General features: G+C 45.8%; 1 long non-coding RNA gene across 1 annotated transcript; it reads right to left on the bottom strand.

Moving 5' to 3' along the window:
- Window positions 1-159: 159 nt before the first annotated feature.
- LOC135373477 (uncharacterized) lies at window positions 160-9,086 on the bottom strand. Its single transcript, XR_010416481.1, has 3 exons — window positions 9,065-9,086; window positions 5,346-5,477; window positions 160-297 (listed from the first exon to the last, which is right to left on the bottom strand). It is a non-coding gene; the product is annotated as an uncharacterized LOC135373477 (long non-coding RNA).
- Window positions 9,087-18,502: the final 9,416 nt, after the last annotated feature.

The raw sequence follows: 18,502 nt of genomic DNA, 5'->3' as shown, positions 1-18,502 counted from the left end.
AGATGTCGTGTAATAATAAATAATAATAATAATAGTAGTAGTAGTAGTAGTAGTAGTACTAGTAGCAGTAATGGTAGTAGTAGTGGTGGTAGTGGTAGTGGTAGTAGTAGTACCATACTGTCAAGTTTGCAATACTACAAGAAAATGTTCATGTTCATGTCAATGTTCGAAGACTTTATTAGCAATCTCGTTGAAAGCGGGTGAACCACTTCTTTGTCCTTCACTCGCAACGGGTCACATACGAAGGATCGATCTTGTACTTAACTGTGCAGCGCAGCAATCTTCATGCAAATCACACTGCATAAAAAAATATATTAACGTTACGTTGGAGAAGAGAACTGAAGCAAAATCGTCGTGTCAGGAACCGGCGATATTTCGAACAGAGACTCTTCTACTGTTCCAAATATCGACGCCTCCTGAGGTGAGGCTTTTGTTGCCATTCATCTGGATCACTGGACTTTACACTTTACTAATTACACAGGAGCGTTCCTGAGATATTTGTAGGACTGCAGTTTACATGGGAGCTGCTGTTGCTTTCTACTGAGTCACCCTCTACGAAACGGAGAGGTGGCATTCCAGTGCTCAGCTGAATACTGCTACCAGACAGATATACAACCTGGCTGCACTTAGTGGCCCATGTGAGAACCACATGCAACAACATGTCGATGCAATGTAATGTTTTGGAGCTCCTCGTGTGTACCGGTTTGCTCCAAACGTTGGTGCTTCTTTCGTGTTCTTTTTTTTTACTTTTTTCCTGTTCTTCTTCATCATCATCATCATCGTCTTCCTTTTGATCGGCGTGACGCAGCCAGTGGAGGACAGCCCAATGGTTGCGCTTGTACATAACTTTAACTTCACTCTCATATCTCATATCTAATATTTCGCGTGTAATGGGGCTAGTGTACTACTTTCCAGCGGTGAATCACCCCATGTCATAGTCACGATTTATTTGTGTTGTTGTTGTTCAGCAGAGCTACAAGTGCGACAGTGACGAGCGGCATGGCGAAGTGGGTAAACGTATCCGGTCGTTGCTGGTAGCCAAGGTCGTAGCCAGGGTCGTAGCCAAGGTGGTAGCCAATGTATGCGCCGCTCGTGAGCACAGTTCCTTCGCAGCGGTAACACGGCATTTTTTAAAAACCAATGCCCGAGTCCTCCTCAACACCACCGATGGCTACTTCTGGCCTGCTTCTCGCACCACACTGTTCTACTTTACATTCTAAGTGTCATCTTTAAATATTGAGATGTTAAGAAATTAGGTTTCCTATTAAACCTTTTTTGGTGCACGGCCAGTTTTGGTCGGAGGGCTCCTTGGTGATGGTTCCAATGGCCGACAGCATGAAGATAGCCAGAAACAGCATTAGGCGCCAGGACCGCAACATCTTCTCTTCCCATTTTCATGTTGAGACAGATAGCATTAGTACTATCCCTGTTAGAAGACTAAGCACAAGAGGAGACTAACCATCGCATTCTTACTCCGCACTCCAGTATCCGCCTAGAAAAAATGCGCTTCAAGGGGCCCATTGTGTAATCTGACTCTCTTTTCTTGACCTGTCGATATACTCCCCAAATTCAAGGACAATGGTGATGATGACGATGATTCGGGTTTTGGATTGGATTGGATTGAGGTTTTACTGGCGCATGAGCAACTAAGGCTATAATGCGCCAACACTGTGAGATATGATTCGAGTTTCGTTGGCACATCGGCAACAAGGGTCATAATGCGCCACAACAGTGATAGTGATCTGGCTAGTTAAAATTAAACATAATTAGCGAGAAAAAAAATATCTATAGAGCGTCAGTCTAAACTCCTGGAAAGGGGAGCAATAACAATTGGGATTGCCGAGCTCTTGGGATTCCTGAAGGCAGAACAACGGCGATAAACCGTATGCGATGGCAACTCATGAAGCGGTGTTCGGGGTGACCTCCATCACGTCCTCCTGGTCTGCGAACAGTACGATCATGAGCGCTCCCGCATGGAAACTGCTCTCCAACGCTTCGATCAACGCCAGTTCAACTTAGCCAAAATTCTCGGGCCATGGTCGGACCCTCTCGCATCTGTTGCAAGGCCTACGAGCTCTTGCTGAGTTCCTCTCCAGCACTGGACTAATGGACGAACTCTAACAGGACACCTTTCCATCATCATCACTTTCTCATCCCCTCCACCAGCGCAATGAGGCAGTGTACCGCCATAACGGCGAAGAATGACCCACCACATCATCATCCCATTATGTGTGTGAAGCATGGTCTGATTAGGTACAGCTTGAGAAAAAATCTGTATGGAACACGGCACTAGTGTGTTCCGTCATCGGGACGTTTCCATATTGTAGCGAACGGGAGCGGACATAGTTAGAAACAGGTGTCTCGGTTGTCCCGTCACCTCTTTGTAGTTTCGTTCGACCCTGTAAGCTACAAGGGGGGGGGGGGGGGACACTCCGACGTACAAATGCACGAGTGCTGCGTTTCGAAAGCTCTCGTATACGAAGCTGTACATCAATTTCTGTTTTAAAAACATACCCTAACCTTAAAGTAGCACAGAAGTAATTTTTGACATGCAGTTTCGTTCCTATAAAACTGTTAAGTAGGCCAGTAAGATGCACCATGCGAAGTAATTTACACCCCAGAGTCATAATTATCACAGAAATTGAATTTAAAATACGCCGCAACAAGCGACCGTGCGCAACGGCGGTGAAGAGCAATACCAGCCTGTGATCAGTCTGGAACCTCGCGCTGACGCTATAAGGAGAATGCTCGCTGATTGGCCTAAAGAAATGTTGTCTGCTACTCCGCTGTCGTCTGCTACCAGGCTGTTCGGAATTCTGAAAAAGCCTTTCTCCTGACTCGGTAATGCTTCTGGTTTACAGCAAGACTGGTTTACGGCGGCAAAGGGACAAGGCGCTGACCCCCACTGACCTGCGAACCAGAACGAGTTCTCCTTATAGCGTCATCGGTGACGTGGCATCATACCTCCTCATCCTCGTTATAGCTGGAGTGGCGAGTTTAGGGTAAATGTGAGTTTCTTTTGTTGTTGTTTTTTTTTGTGGGAAACATGATGATGATGATGATGATTGGAGTTTTAATGGCGCATTAACTACATAGGTCATAATGCGCCAACACTGTGATTAAAATAAGACTAGCAAGAAGTAGGTGCAGTACTTAAAAAAGAAGAGAAGTAACATCTAAAATACAAAACTAAAACTACACAAGACTTACAATTCCAGTGTCTCTTAGAAAATTAAAAGTTCTACTGAAGGGGATAATAGCCTCATCGCCAAGCAAGAGCGCTGGATGAAGAGGCAAAAAATGCGTATAAAACTCTGTGAAATGATGCTGACGATGGATTTCGTGGTGTGGGCAGGTGATAAGAATGTGGATGACAGAGAGGAGTTCGCCACAGTGCTCACACAGTGGCGGCTCTTCTCCACAGAGTAAAAATTTGTGCGTGAGGAAGGTGTGGCCAATCCGCAACCTTGTTCTCAGAACACTCAAGAGACGATTTTCCTGCCGGTCTCCGTAACTTTGGATGTGTTGCTTAACTAAGTGTAGTTTGTTGTGTGTCTGAGTGTTCCAGAAACTCTGCCATGTTGAATACAGTGATTTCCTAAGTGCTGACCTAATATCATGCATCGGTATCTCAAAAGAACTGATGTCTTTTGAAGCTGCAGCAGCAGCAGCGCGGTCAGCAACCTCATTGCCTTGTATGCCTGTGTGGCTAGGCACCCAGCATAAAATAACTGAAAGTCCCCTCTTTTGTGCCACACTCACTAAGGACTGTGCACGCTGAATCAGAAAATTCTTTGGTTTACGTGTGCTGCAAATAGCATTAACAGAACTTAAAGAATCTGTATATATAACTGAAGACTTGATACAGCCTTGAAGAATGTGCGTAAGTGCAAGGATGATTGCATAAATTTCTGCAGTAAAGATAGATGCTATATTGTTTAGACGATGTGACCTCACACATGTGCCAGAAGTCATGGCACAGGTCACACCTGCGCTAGACTTTGATCCGTCAGTGTAAATTTCTGTGTGAGTCCCAAAACCTTCCCTCACGTGTTCAAATTCTTCTTGCTGTAGTACATGTGTAGAGGTGTTGTGTTTGCTGTATTTAGTCAAAGAGGTATCATGCCTTGGAAGTGGTTCCCCCCCCAAGGTGGGACCACCTTCCCATATTCAACAACTTGGCAATGATAGGAAGAAAAATTGTGATCCTCAATATCTCGTTCAATTCTCATTGAAAGAGGGGGGACTACTGAAGGCCTGTTAATAAACAGCTGTTTGAAACGTGTGCTTTTAACACAAGTCAGTGCAGGATGTTGTGCATAACTCCTTATTCTTAGAGCATAGGACACCACAAGATAAAACCGTCTTCTAGTCAAGGAATATTCATGTGATTCCACATACAGACTTTCGACTGGCGACGTTCGGAATGCACCAAGGATAAGCCTGAGCCCTTGGTGATGAACAGGATCTAGAGCTTTTAATACAGATTGGCGGGCTGAGCCGTAGCCGATAGACCCATAATCTATCTTAGAGCGAATGCAGGCACTATATACACGGCGGAGTGTCTCCTCGTCTGCACCCCAAGATCTGTGAGAGAGGATTTTCAGTAGATTCAGTGACTTCACACATTTTGCCTTCAGGTTTTGAATATGGGGGTTGAAAGTGAGCTTTGAATCGAACGTAATGCCAAGAAATTTGCATTCTGATTTCACGAGAATATCTTGTTCGTTAAGTTGCAGCGCAGGAGACGGAAACACTCCTCTGATTCTCGAGAAATGGACGCAGATTGTTTTTTCGGGAGAGAATTTAAACCCATTATGTGAGGAACATTTTGCCATTTTATTTATACAGAGTTGCATCTGTCGTTCACATCTGGGTAAGCTCGCTGAACAACAAGATATCTGGATGTCATCCACATACAAGGAAAAAGATATAGAGGGTGGGATGACACTGGCTATAGAGTTGATTTTGATAAGGAATAATGTGACGCTCAGAACAGAGCCCTGCGGGACACCATTCTCTTGCACGAACAAACGGGACAAGGTAGTTCCCAGCTGAACTCTGAATGTTCTGTGCTGTAGGAAATCAGCAATGCATTTAAAGAGACGACCCCGTATACCGAACGAATTGAGATCCTGCAGGATGCCGTATCGCCACGCAGTGTCGTATGCTTTCTCCAAGTCAAAGAAAACTGACAAGCAGTGTTGCCTCCTGACAAAAGCTTCACGGATGGTTGTTTCTAGACGAACGAGGTGGTCCATGGTGGAGCACCCCATTCGAAACCCACACTGAAATTCTGATAGGCACTTATTCATTTCAAGAATATAAACCAGTCGGTCATTCACCATTCGCTCGAAGGTTTTTCCTATGCAGCTTGTCAGCGCGATGGGACGATAACTGGCAGGACAAGAGGCTTCCTTTCCGGGTTTCAGGACGGGGATTATGGTGGCAATTTTCCATGCAGAAGGTAGTGTCCCCTGTATCCAAACGAGGTTGAAGAACTGAAGTAAACATTTTTTTGATATGTCAGACAAGTTCTGTAGCATTGAGTATGCAACACGGTCTGGGCCAGGAGCAGTCGCTTTTGCTGACAACAAGGAACGTGACAATTCTACCATGGTGAAAGCCTGGTTATATCCCAAACAGTCTCCGCCATTTACTGCAATCTTCTGTTTTTCGAATCTTTGTTTATTTTTTAGAAATTCACAGCTATAATGGGAGGAACTTGAAATGCTTTGGAAGTGTTCCCCAAGTGCATTAGCATGTTCTTCTAAATTTTCGCATACATGACCGTTAACTTCTAAAAGAGGGACTGAATGACTGATATGCTCTCCTCTGATTTTACGAAGTCTGTCCCATACGATTTTGGATGGGGTATTACAAGATAGAGAAGATACAAAAGTTTGCCAAGAGGATCGTTTAGCCTGTTTTCGTGTCCACCTGGCCTTTGCTCTTGCCTTTTTGAAAAGTAAAAGATTATCTGAGGTGGGGTATCTCCGAAATGTACCCCATGCACGATTTTGAAGTTTGCGAGTTTCCTCGCATTCATTATTCCACCAGGGTTTAGATCGCTTTGGGAGGCGACCAGATGTCTGGGGAATGGATACTGTTGCTGCATCAAGTATGATGTTGCTGATAAGATAATTAGCTTCTTCTATTGTTACACTATCAATAGGAATTAAAGATAGGTCACTTCTTTCTGAAAACTGCCTCCAGTCGGCCAGTTGGAGTTTCCATCTAGGAGGGCGTGTTGTCAGAGTGTTCACTGGCGTAAGATATTTTAACACCACTGGGAAGTGATCACTCCCAAGCGGATTTTGTTTTACAGTCCATTCTATCTCCTGAAACAAGGATGGACTGCAAAAAGACAGGTCTAAGGTTGAGAGAGACTGACTTGAAGAATGTATGTATGTAGGTGCCCCTGTGTTTAAAAGGCAGGTGGATGTTGATAATAAGAAATTCTCTAACATTTTCCCTCGAGTGTCAGTTCTCGTACTGCCCCAAAGTGGATTGTGAGCATTAAAGTCACCTAGAAGTATAAAAGGACTTGGAAGTTGGCTGCATAAATCTTCTAATTCTTTTTGTGTAGTAGTGTCTGAAGGTGGCAAATAGATTGAGCAGATGGTGACAATTCTGTCTAGAAACATCTGCACGGCTACAGCTTCCAAGTCTGTAACTAGGTGTACTGCTTTTGTTGGGAGAGATCCTCGTGTGACGATCGCAACACCACCAGATGCTCGGATGGCGTCAGTTCGATCTTTTCGAAATATATTGTGTCTTCGCAGTGGATTTTGTGTTTGTGTATTCAGATATGTTTCTTGAAGAAAAAAGCATGATGTGTTATACTTCTCGAAAAGATCGTTGATGTCATCTAGATTAGAGAGTAACCCTCGGCAATTCCATTGGAGGATCGTGTGTTGCATAATGATTGCAGTAAGAAGAAAGACGCCTGTCAAGAACTTTTGCCGACTAGGAAGAGCTTCCATTACCTATTTTTTTGTTGGGGGTGTGACCCGCGGCCTTGTGGTTTTCTTTCGTGCAGCCGCAAGCTCCCTGTCAGATATGTCAGGGAGTGACCCGCTCCCCGACAGACTAGATCTATTCTTTTTGGGGGCTTGGGAGCTCGTGCTCGCAAAGGAGCGCTCAGAGCTCGTCTCGTCCTCGCAATCCATGGATGTCACCTCCGTGGACTGTGAGGACAGGAGTGGCGCCGGTGTTAGCGACGCCACAGGAATTTCGGGAGTTGGAGGTGGATCTGCACCTCCTTGGACTTGCGTTGGTCTGGGTGAATATTGACTGCTCGGTCTGGGTGTACTGTGTGACTAGTTTTACTTTCTGTTTTACAGCTGTGGCGAAAGATTTCTGGAAAAAAATGGGAGCTACTTTTTTCCTGGCTTCTGGGTAACTGAGGTTATGCGTGACTTTAACATGTAGGACTTCTTTTTCGTATTTCCATTTTGCACAGGATCTCGAGTAGGATGGGTGGTTAGAAGAGCAGTTGACACAACAGTCTGGCCCTTTGCATTCTTTTGTTTCATGGTCAGACTTCCCACACCGTGCGCAACAGGCAGAGCCACGACAGGAGTCGGCAGCATGACCAAATCTGTTACAACGGAAGCAGCGGAACGGGTTTGGGATGTATGGGCGAACTTCAGCTGACAGATACCCTACTTTTAGCTTTTGAGGAAGAGTCGGGCGATCAAAGGTAAGAATAATATTACGGGTTGTAATGTACTCATTGTTCTTTCTTATTTTTATTTTGCGTACATCTATGACGTCCTGGTTTTTCAGGTTTAGAAGAATTTCCTCAACGGGCATGTCGATGAGTTCAGATATGGCAATGACGCCTCGACTGGTGTTCAGAGTTTTGTGTAAGGAAGCTGATATTTTTTTTCCCAACATTTCATGTGTGTTCAGAATGGTCTCACAGTCTGCTTCAGATGTGCACTTTATTAACAAGTCGCCTGATCGCATGCGCTTGATCTCAGGTATATGCTTAGACAGAGATGCCACCGCCTTCTCAATGAAGAACGGCGACATTTTACCCAACGGGACTACCTTTTCTTTGTCATTTCCTGTCGCTGAAAGAACGACGCACTTTGCTGTAAAGTTCGTAGACATTGTTTTGAATACTTCGGTCCGGGGACGTTTGCCGCCCCCGATCGTAGAGGAGGAAGAATTTTTTACCATGTACGGTTTTAAGAAATGGACGCTCCTACGAGTCGCTCACGTTTCACGTCCATACGCGTGAGAAGGTCCCGGAGTTTTAAGGAAAACCCATCGGCCGGGGCTTGACCAAGACCTCGACCGCCACCGTTCAAGGCTACTACCCTTCGCCTTTCATCCCCTCGGCACGATACGGATAACACCTTGGGACTGGGGGCTAGGGTCCGTGGTGGCGCCACTCACCAAACATCAGTGTACGCTGATGCCCCCTGCGGGGTTTGTGGGAAACAAATTGCACACATCAAAACCTTTCGCGCTATTCGGTATAATGACACACACACTTTCATGTGATGTCTTAATCTGAAATTTTTTTGGATGGCCCTCTGTACTCCTTTAAGAGCTTCATTCTCCAGTTTGAGCACCGGGCTCAGTAGCTCAGTTGGTAGCATGCTCGTCTACTGATCCAAGGTTGCGGGGTCAAATCCGGCCGAGGGCAACAGCAACTTGGTGGCAGAGAACACGTTGCTTTGACACACGTCGTCCTGCGCGAGGGGACGTAAAATACCGCGCGCCGCGTGCTGAACTTTCGGAGCACGTTAAAGAACTCCTTGGTGGGCAAGACTAATAACACTATGGCGCCGCTTATGATCACAGCTGTCTGGCGACATAAATCCACGAATCATTACTACCTGCCATTGAAGCGCGGTTAACTGGCTAGTCACTCACAGAAACCCTCACTTCACTTCATGGCAGTATACGTGTGGAGAAACACACTTTAGCGTGGTAACAATTTCATAAACTTTTCGATTAAGTGGACAAACTGTGTGTGGTGTCTTTCGTATAGCGCTACCAAGTTACGAGTTATAGTTCAGATTCGACGTGTCTCGTAGATTCTTACCGGGCACGGAGTCCAGTAGCCGTCGTTTACTCTTTAGGGTCGTCGGTAGAATGAGGATTAGAGTAAGTGCCGTACGGTCTTCGTTTAATTATTCGCAGCAGCTGCGCAGACCGGCACGACGAGAACTTGTCTCGGGATAAACAGCTGCGATATTTCGCACCTCGCTTCAGTGTCGGTTGTGCTAGATACGAAGCCACGACCATTTTTTTAAAACACTAACTCTTCTTCCGTTGTCTAGTATCATTTAATATAAAACGTGCACGTCCAGTGTCATGTCACAAATCATTCAAAGCGCCATTGCTTTCCTCGAAACTTTGTTGTGTTCCCAGTTTTGCGTTAATTGCGTCCTCGCGTGTCTGTTACAGTCGTATCGGATGCAGTATGGGGAAGCGTATACGGAGTGCGAGGGGATGGGGGATGTTGGGGTTGCAGTGTAGTGTAGTGTGTGTGTGTGTGTGTGTGTGTGTGTGTGTGTTTGCGTGTGTGTTTTCGTGGTTGGTCGTACGGCGGATGACGATGGTGATGAGACAGGAAGCTACAATGCGAGTCTCCGCATTATGGCAGTAGCAGACGTCTCGACAATTCCGAAAAATCCGAGTGCTCATTGTGCACATTCAGGGAAAGAGGAAGTAAGCCTCCATATTTAGCCTCCATAGTAAGCCTCCATATTGTTTCAGCTGAATTTTCATGCGCCGAGAGAGGAGAAACCATAAAGGTTTGGGAGGCACTCTCTCTCTTCTTATCTTTTTCTTTTTTTCTTTGGCTGATGAGCAAACGAAAAAGAAACCCCATAGTGAGAAGAAACCAATACAAAACCCAGGGCTAGGCTCTCCGCCAATTTCGGAAGTCTTTCATTCGTCGGGTGAAGAATACAATTTTTCGACTTGTATCTTTCTTTTTCACACAAATAAAAGTAATTCCGCTGGGGCACGCTGATTCGTGTTAACCACGTACCAGGCATACGTGGACAGAGACTCCGTACCTGACGGATTGCCCTACACGTAAGACCCTAATGAGCACACCTTTAGAGGCTGTTAAGCAGAGTTCGAGGTAACTCGTTACTGTAACTAATTTCCTTTTTTTGGTAACTTAACTCGTTACTTTTTCGCCGTGGTAACTTTACGAGGAACTGGTTTCTTTTTTCGGGTAACTTTGCCAAAGTAAATTAAGCTAAGTTCTAAGTTATTTTTATTCGCTTTTCACTCACGTCCACATATTTTCTTGCTTTCTCTCCGGTTCTTTCATGGCATTTTATGCTATAAAACGTGATATTCAATCAATGACAGTATTCTATTCAGGAAGTAGGAACCGCTGCCATTGAAATGAAGCTGAACCATTGTGCGCCCACTGGGAGCAAGGTGCAAAGCGTTCGAATTGTCGGACATATACGAAAAAGATCTAAGCGTGTTGCATTCCTCCGCAGGCAACTCAAGGTCTAACTCAACTGCTCACGCGCGCTGCACCTGTGTAGTGCTACTTTGCCTCCGAAGTAACTTGGAAGTAACTCGTTCCTTTTTTTAAAGTAACTCCGTAACTGCGAGTTACATATCAGGCTGAAGAACTTCGTTATTAACTTAGTTACATTTTTCGCACGGTAACATAACTCGTAACGAGTTCTTTTTGACGGGTAACTTCTCGATCTATGCTGTTAAGCATGTAACCCACGAGAACTCGAAACCTAATACAATGTTTACAGTGACGCGGTACCTGCATTTCACGCGGTTGTGCCTCTCGCATGCGGGTAACTTGGCTCTCGCTAATCGAGATCAACGACGTTCGCGAACAGGATTACACTTCAGAGAGAGTTGGCCCAGGCGCAGTGCGATATGGCTCTCCTTTTCCCCTTACTCCGCGAACGTTGGCGCCATGTGTTCCCAACGTCCGTCAATCTATTTCATTAGCCAAACACTGTCTGAACGCGACGCGTTTCACAAAGTCAGTTGCAAATGCGGTTGGTTCCCAAAACGAAAACCTGGATTCCCAACGTCAAGAGCGAACGGCAAGGTTCTGTGAAATGACGTTGCCGCGATCACGATTCAGCGCTATAGTATATACGTACACAATGCGCAACACAGCGTCTCGTATTCCATTCACTTACTTCGGGAAACCAGACTGACATGGAGCCCACAGGACGGACGGTGTCAAGTCGTTACCGCTGTCATTCCAAAGACAGTGGGCAAAGAGAAATATGGAAGGAACGATAAAACTAATGAAGCGTCTCAAAACAATTTTAATGAGCGACGAGCTTTCGTGTTGACTGTGCATTAAAGCCACGGGGTAACTTAGAGAAGGCTCATATTTGTGTGCAGTTATCATTTGCGCCACTCATTGCTCCTTCATGGCTTCCTAATATCCTCTTATCTCATGACATCACCTCACCTTAGCATATATGCGTCCTTAGTGACGCTGCCCAAGGACAGTGAAGTCAACAAATGACCAGATAACGTAATGACTACCACAATCGCCACCCGACATACGTTACATACCCGGCTAGCCACAGGACATACGTCGTATCGAACCCACGTGCAGAAGTGAAGCACTGACGAATGACACTACAACGCAAAAGAGACACGAACAGCGCACCTGCCCTAATTGTCAACCAGATGTGAGACCGCTATGGTCCGGTGGAGGCATCCTTCCCGGCACGGGAGGGTGTATCCTCACGGTAGGTGACACTACGGTCCTCTACCATTAGTCCATACCAGCTTGCCTGAACTCTCTCCCTTCTTTCCATGGGAGGGTGATTGTGGGAATCATGCACGTTGACCTTTCTCATATGTTACGCGACTCGAACATCAGTGGATTTTTCCACAGTTAAGGTTGCCCTTGTAGCTAAAGGCTTAACAAGTTATACATTGGGAAATGTTAGCTCATACACGGAATTAAAAAGAAAATAACTCATACAGATCAACCCCGCCCATAAATCTAAAGTCATCTGTGATAGGCTTAGACAGGAGCATGACGCCTCCGACGCATTGTCTGACGCGTCTGGCTTTTCCTCGGACGCTTTCAGACGCATGTCTGCACAGTTCCCTTAGAAGTTGGCCCAGGACACACATTCCCCAAGGGCGTCAGTCGTGACGTTGCCCACCTTTGTGAGGCCGACAACGGCAAGCCCCTTTCACCACCACCTCCACCACCACCAGTCACACCGTATAGTGCGGCAGCATGCTTCAAACTGTTGAGTCATCGATGACAATTGGCGTCTTCTGGCACGGAGGCGACTTAGGCTACAATGCTGAGGTTTACCTAACGTAGGTCCGTGTTTGGGCTGAAGGCAAGGGGGACGAAGCACAAGCTGTCAAACGCATTCCTACAGTCTGTCGACCCATAGATGGAGTTTGTCGTCGCTTGCCACTGCAGTCGTAAAAAAGAATCCCTTCGCCACCGAATACGACTCAATGTTGCCCTACTCCCTCGCTTCTCTTCTACATAGGTCGGTTAAGTTTTCCGAACTGCACTGTCTGGGGTGTAGAAGGTGATACCCCACACCAACTCCTGTATTGTCAACAGCACCTTCACCATCGGAACACCTTCCGGTATCGCCTACTCCAGATGGGCTGTAATGACTTTTCCTATAGGCCACTTTCCTTGGCCGTGTCCTGCACCCCAACCAGTTGGCTGTCACTGCCGCTGTCCTCTGTTTTCTCAGAGCCTCAAGACTCATGAACTGTGTGTGACTTTGTCACGTTGTTATAGTGTCTTTTTTTCTTTCTTTCCTTTCCCTTTTCTTCGTTTCGGTTTTTAGTTCCCTTTCTTTGTAATAGCATGCCGGCTGCCTTGCATGGCTAACCTTTCCTTCCCCCTTTTTTTTAATAAACATACCCCCCTTTGGTCATCACGTATAGCAGCCAAAAACCAGGTACAGACACAAGAATGAAACACGAAAAACTGAAAGGGAAAAAGCAGCACGAAAAACTGAACGGAGAGAAGAGACATGCGCACACAACGAGCACTGTACACCAACTCGCCCACGTCACTGCCTTAACGAAAAACTGCTATCCGCGAATCCGCGCAACATCCTTGTTTCCGGATAGAAACATTTTGAAGACCGCGCGGATAAACGGCGCATAAAACCCCACGCGCACCTGCGGTGCCCGCGGATATTAGCATCTTATCCGCAAATAAGCATTAGTGTCTCTGCCGATGTATCGTAGGGGGAGCCATAATTGAGTGCGAGCAAATGAATGAATCAAAATGACCTCGAAGTGTGCCATTGCTTGCTTGCAGTACTCTTAAATGCTGTCATTTGCTGACTACCTATTGTGCCATTAATTACAACACAACGGAGGGATAACATAGCGGTAACATGAGACAATTGATGTTCTCAGGCTGGAGCACATGGAAAGGACAAATACCCTGGACCGGTAATTATTATTTATTTATTATATACTGCTAATCGTCTCTAGAAGATCCAGAAGATGTGGGTTCGAGTCCTACAGCTGGCTAACCTATTCCATCTTTCATCATACCGGTAATGTTCCTGAGACAGTATTGTATGCCGAAAAACACACATTCATGACATAACACTTTTGTTGATGATGATGATGATTCGGGTTTTTCTGGCGCATTGACAACAATGATCATAATGCGCCATACATTTTCCTATTGGCTATATTTCCTATACAAATGCAATAACTGCCGATGTGAGGTATACTCGATATGAGCGCGGATGTGGTAAAGCTATTTCAACAAGTCCGAATGCGGTTTCAGATCATGCGCGATAGCGTGTGGATATGAGTACGGTCAACCTTATCAGCGCTCACTTCTACGTATAGCACATGACCTCTCAGGCCCATATTCTCTCGACGTCGTTCAACTGTTGATTGCTTTTAACGCCACAATCGTTTTTCCCTCTCTGCCTAGACAGGGTGATACATGCTTATCAGGGAGCCTCTCGCAGGAAAGGTCAAAAACCCCATTCTTCTTCCGAACTGTGATTAATGTTGCGACTCAGTGAAACCGAACTTTCTCTTCTTCTTTTCAATCTTCTTTTTTAACCTTTACTCGCGGATCACTTAACTACCATTAGGTTTGCAGCAATTCGTTCGTTTCTCTTTCTCGATGACACTTTGCTGGAAAGGGTGAGGGGTTGCATATAGGCTCTGGTTACTGGGCGGCATGATTGGATTTTGGTCAAAGTTGTAGGTTGCCCTGCGAGATTGTCATCGTTGTGCATGGCCCTATAAAGGAGCTGGAATGTGATATTTAACGTGGCTCGAAACCATGTTTCATTAAAGAAGCAGTTTCTCAGGAGCCAGAATGCTCAATATTTCCGCTGAGCGGTGCATCGTCAATGCGCAATCAAATTTACTAATGCCCGGGGTCGACACGGTCCGATTCCCTGGCGTGATGTCAAGAGACCACTGCGCCATCGGGCATGCGAGTGAAGGAGCAGCAATATTTCTATGGCCGCGGTGTTGCCACTTCTAAATCGAGCGACTTTTTTCTTTTTTTTTTATACTGGGTTTAACGACTACCTCCAGCAGATCATGAGATATTTAGGGACAGTGAAAATGTGAAAACATCGGTGCAGTATTGAAGACTTCATGGCGCCGGTTTGAGGGGGAACGTGGAAACAAGAAATGACTAATATTGAACGCTTCTGGTCGGTATGCAGCTTCAAGCTTCTCAAGCCAGCAAAATTGATGTGCGGTCCTCCAGGAAGCAATGTATCAACGCATCCCCCCAATGAGTAAAGGCCGACACGCATACGACGTTTTCCCCGACGAAAAAATGTCAAGAGCTCGACGGTTTTCCGCTCGAGTCCGAAAACAATAGGCGCAGACCTGTTTCGTCGACGTCTGGGGCGAGCAGATACATGAGGCCAACGGCGGAAGTGACGCTCAGCCTTGAGCGCCTTGACCATGCTGTGCTTGCCCGAAGCGGCCGCCAGCACAGGCAGTGTGCTCGCGCCGGCGTGGACAGACAGTGAAAGTAGCAGACGACCAAGTTGGCGTACGAACAAAGTGGGCAACACAACTGTGGACAGAGGAACATTCCTATCAGTTACAAAACACCTAGGGTCTTGCGACGGTTGTTTCCTGCTGTCCTTGAAAGCCCTACGGTTCCACGAAACGGGAGGGCTGTTCACGCATTCTTATTTTGCGTGTTCGTCGGTTTGTGTTACCCCAAATTATACCCACGCGGGATTGTGTTTTATATTCTAAACGTGAAATTGTCACCCACGTTCTTACCCGTGACAGAAAACGCCGCTAGGGACTCCGAAGCCAAGCATCGCTGACGCAGCGCAAGGAACTGTCGAAAAATCTTCGTTTGCAGGTGGGCTCGGCGCGTTTCCGTCGAGAAAAACGTCGTACGCTGGTCTCACTCTCCCAATGAGTAACGGTAACGGCGTGGCTCATTGAGAGAGAAGACAGCGCCATCAGAGCACCTTGGGCCTGAACGTACACTCTAAGGGAAAAAAGGAGTAAAACGGGGAGGAATTGCAGCTTCTACTTCTATAGATTGCAATTACTCCCCATTTTAGCCCCCTAACCCGACACTTAGTCCCGACATTTACTCCCCAGGACTGCAAATTGTTACTGAACTTCGCGAACTGTCTCCTGAATGCAACAGTCTACGTCAATATTTGCCCTTGGTCAATTTGATGGCATAAGGCTGTATAACTCAGCCAACGTAGCAATTTTCCAGCCACACAGAGTAAGAAACAGATAGCGCAACTTTCTTCGCAAATTGTGCCCTGTGTATGGCGCAAGATTTTATAACTCGATATATCACGGTTGACGGTTGGCTTCAAAGTATTTTCATGCATGCACACGAGTTATGTACCTTGGACTCTTACAACAGCGCGTGAAATGCAGTCTCCACTCTGTGACATTCATTTTCTCCCGTGCATTTACTCCCGAAAGGGACTATTTTTGTGGCAATGCATTTAGTCCCCTAAAAGGAGTAGTCCCCAAAAGTCCCCAAAAAGTACTCCTTTTTCTTTCTTAGAGTGTACACGGAAAAGGGGGCACGGAGAGTGGCCCACATTGCAAGACGCCCATCTAGGATGTGGTGCGCGCTGCTCATGTAACCAGCATGCGTCAAAGAGCATATTGAACATGAGCTTCTTTCCTCTGAACAAGCGAGTAAATGTGAGTGGGATGACAATATATAGTGAAAGGGGGCTAAGAGAGTGTTTCCCGGTGTGCATCCTTGTTTGTAGTCATTACAAGTCTTAAATACCAGGTTCTACACCAAATCCACATGCTATGAGATTGTAGTTTCCTTTAATTCACATTTATTTGTCTTACGTATTCATACATTTCAGACACAAAGAGGTGAATGAGCCTATGGGAATGAGCTTCCAGTCCTTGTTGTCATATAACTCTTTCTTACGTGTTTAGAGACCCCTATTTGGCGCTTGTTGAAACTCGTAATCTCCCTTTCTTTATCTCTCATCTAACCTAATCTATTATCCCCTTTTCTTTTCTTTTGTATTGCCTCCTAAAGCCGTCAGTACTGCGCTCAGTACTCAATGCACAAGTATACAAAGTTTTCCCCCTATATCATAGTCGTCAATAAATCACGTTACTCGTGTTACTATGACGGTGCAAAGTCAGTGCAAAATGGAGAGCAATTACAGCAAGAGATTTCACCACGTATTTTATGGTACGCGCCAATAACCGCATAATAACGCAAAACAGTTTAGCCCATTCTGTAGAGCATTGTATGCAGCCAGAAAGGCTCCCATTACACCCCCAAAGATGTTAATCAAACTGTTGGGAATGTAGATAATTCATTAAAGCTACCAGTGACAGTAATTGTTGGTATTATTACGCGCCTATTTTAAACTTGGCGACTTTTAGCGACTTTTCCCCCAAATTTTTCGAGATTTAGCGGCTTTTAAATCCAAATGTAGTGACTATATAAGCTTGTGACAATGAGTGCCTGTATAAGCGGAGAAAAAGTGGCAACACTGGCTGGTTACACCTACGGCGCTTCCGCCGCGTCAGGCTCCGTCAGGAGTCACCGGATTGCATGGAAGGGCAGTACTTGATGTACCCAGTACTCAAGTGGTACTTGAAGTACATTTCTGAGTCCTTGTACTTCACTTTAAGTACATTTCCAATTGTGTACGTTGTACTGCACTTTAAGTGCCATTTCTCTTATTCTTCCCATCGAGAACTCAAGTTCCCAACTGGACATGCGTGTGTGTGAGTGTGTGTGAATGTGAGTGTGAGTGAGTGTGCGTGTGTGTGTGTGTGTGTAACTGAGGGTTTTAAGGCGCAAGGGGAACTAACTGGACATGCAAAGACAAAAAAATTAAAGTATCGAGTAAGTTTTGCGCCTAGAAGCAATATTTTTTCGCAAGAATGTGGACTGCTGACCTTTTCCTTGTACTTTCCCAGTACTTTGTACTTTACTTTAAGTACATTTACATATGACCCTTTGTGCTCTATGGTACATGCGCGTTCTTAGAAGCAGTGGTATGTTTCTAGGGGGTGTGCAGACCCGGAGCCTCTTGCGCGCTGCAGGTCCGTGGCGTTCCCGTTTTTCTTTCTAAAGTTCATGTCATTTGTGCCACAATCCCGTGCATTCAAAAGCGTAAAGTTTATTTCACTGCTCCTTCAACAGACAAAGGCTTCAAAGGAGGCCGTGGCGGCGCAAAGGCCTTCCCGCACGCAGCATGGCCAGCCATAACTGCCTTTCCAGTGGCAGATTCAGAAAGCAAGCGAATACACACAAGGGAATATGGACGCGTGAAGCCAGTGAGGAATTTTATCGCATAAAACTACAAAAAAAATATCTTTTTTCTGTCAGCGTTCTATAGGTTATTAGTCCAGTACTTGTTTTCGGCTTGCGCTTTCGGAACTGCTGTCCAGAGTGGTCAGTTTTGCTCCGGAAGTAATAAACAGGTTTCGCGAACTCTGCTCCTTTTGTGTCTCCTTGTCCCTTCTAAGGGCTTAATGCCGCTGTCTGGCAAGACCTCAGTCTTGCTTTTTGTATACGCCCTCTGACAGGTGCATTAATAATGGTGGTGTGCCGCGTTGTATACAGCCATATGCCTTTCTCACTTCCTTTTACTGAAATAAACGCGACGCGACACGACACGAATTAGATTGAGTTGAGCTGGAGCGCTATTGGCTCGTGTCTTTACGGCTTCCGTCATAGCGCTTAGGATAAATGGTTTCTTTTTATGCAACACAGATTCTTTATTTAAAAAAATGGTGTAAGAGCAGCGCCGACGCCATTTTTGCAGGCGGCATATACGCGGCCGGGCGGACACCCTGTAGGACAGTGTATGCAACTACTGGACAACTAATTAGCTATATCAGATTCACTAGTTAACTGATTAATTGGATGATTTCTGTGAAACGCGAAATGGCAGAATTGGAGACAGCCATTGTTCAAGTCCATCGTCTTTATTAAACCCCCATGAGATGCGAACGAACCTTGATATCTAAATTCCCAAATTTCGCTATGCAAATC

The sequence above is a fragment of the Ornithodoros turicata genome, unplaced genomic scaffold (genome assembly GCF_037126465.1).
Source record: "Ornithodoros turicata isolate Travis unplaced genomic scaffold, ASM3712646v1 Chromosome25, whole genome shotgun sequence".
NCBI classification, from domain to species: domain Eukaryota; kingdom Metazoa; phylum Arthropoda; class Arachnida; order Ixodida; family Argasidae; genus Ornithodoros; species Ornithodoros turicata.
The sequence above is the reverse complement of the archived record's forward strand: the minus strand, read 5'-3'. Positions and strand labels throughout refer to the sequence as shown.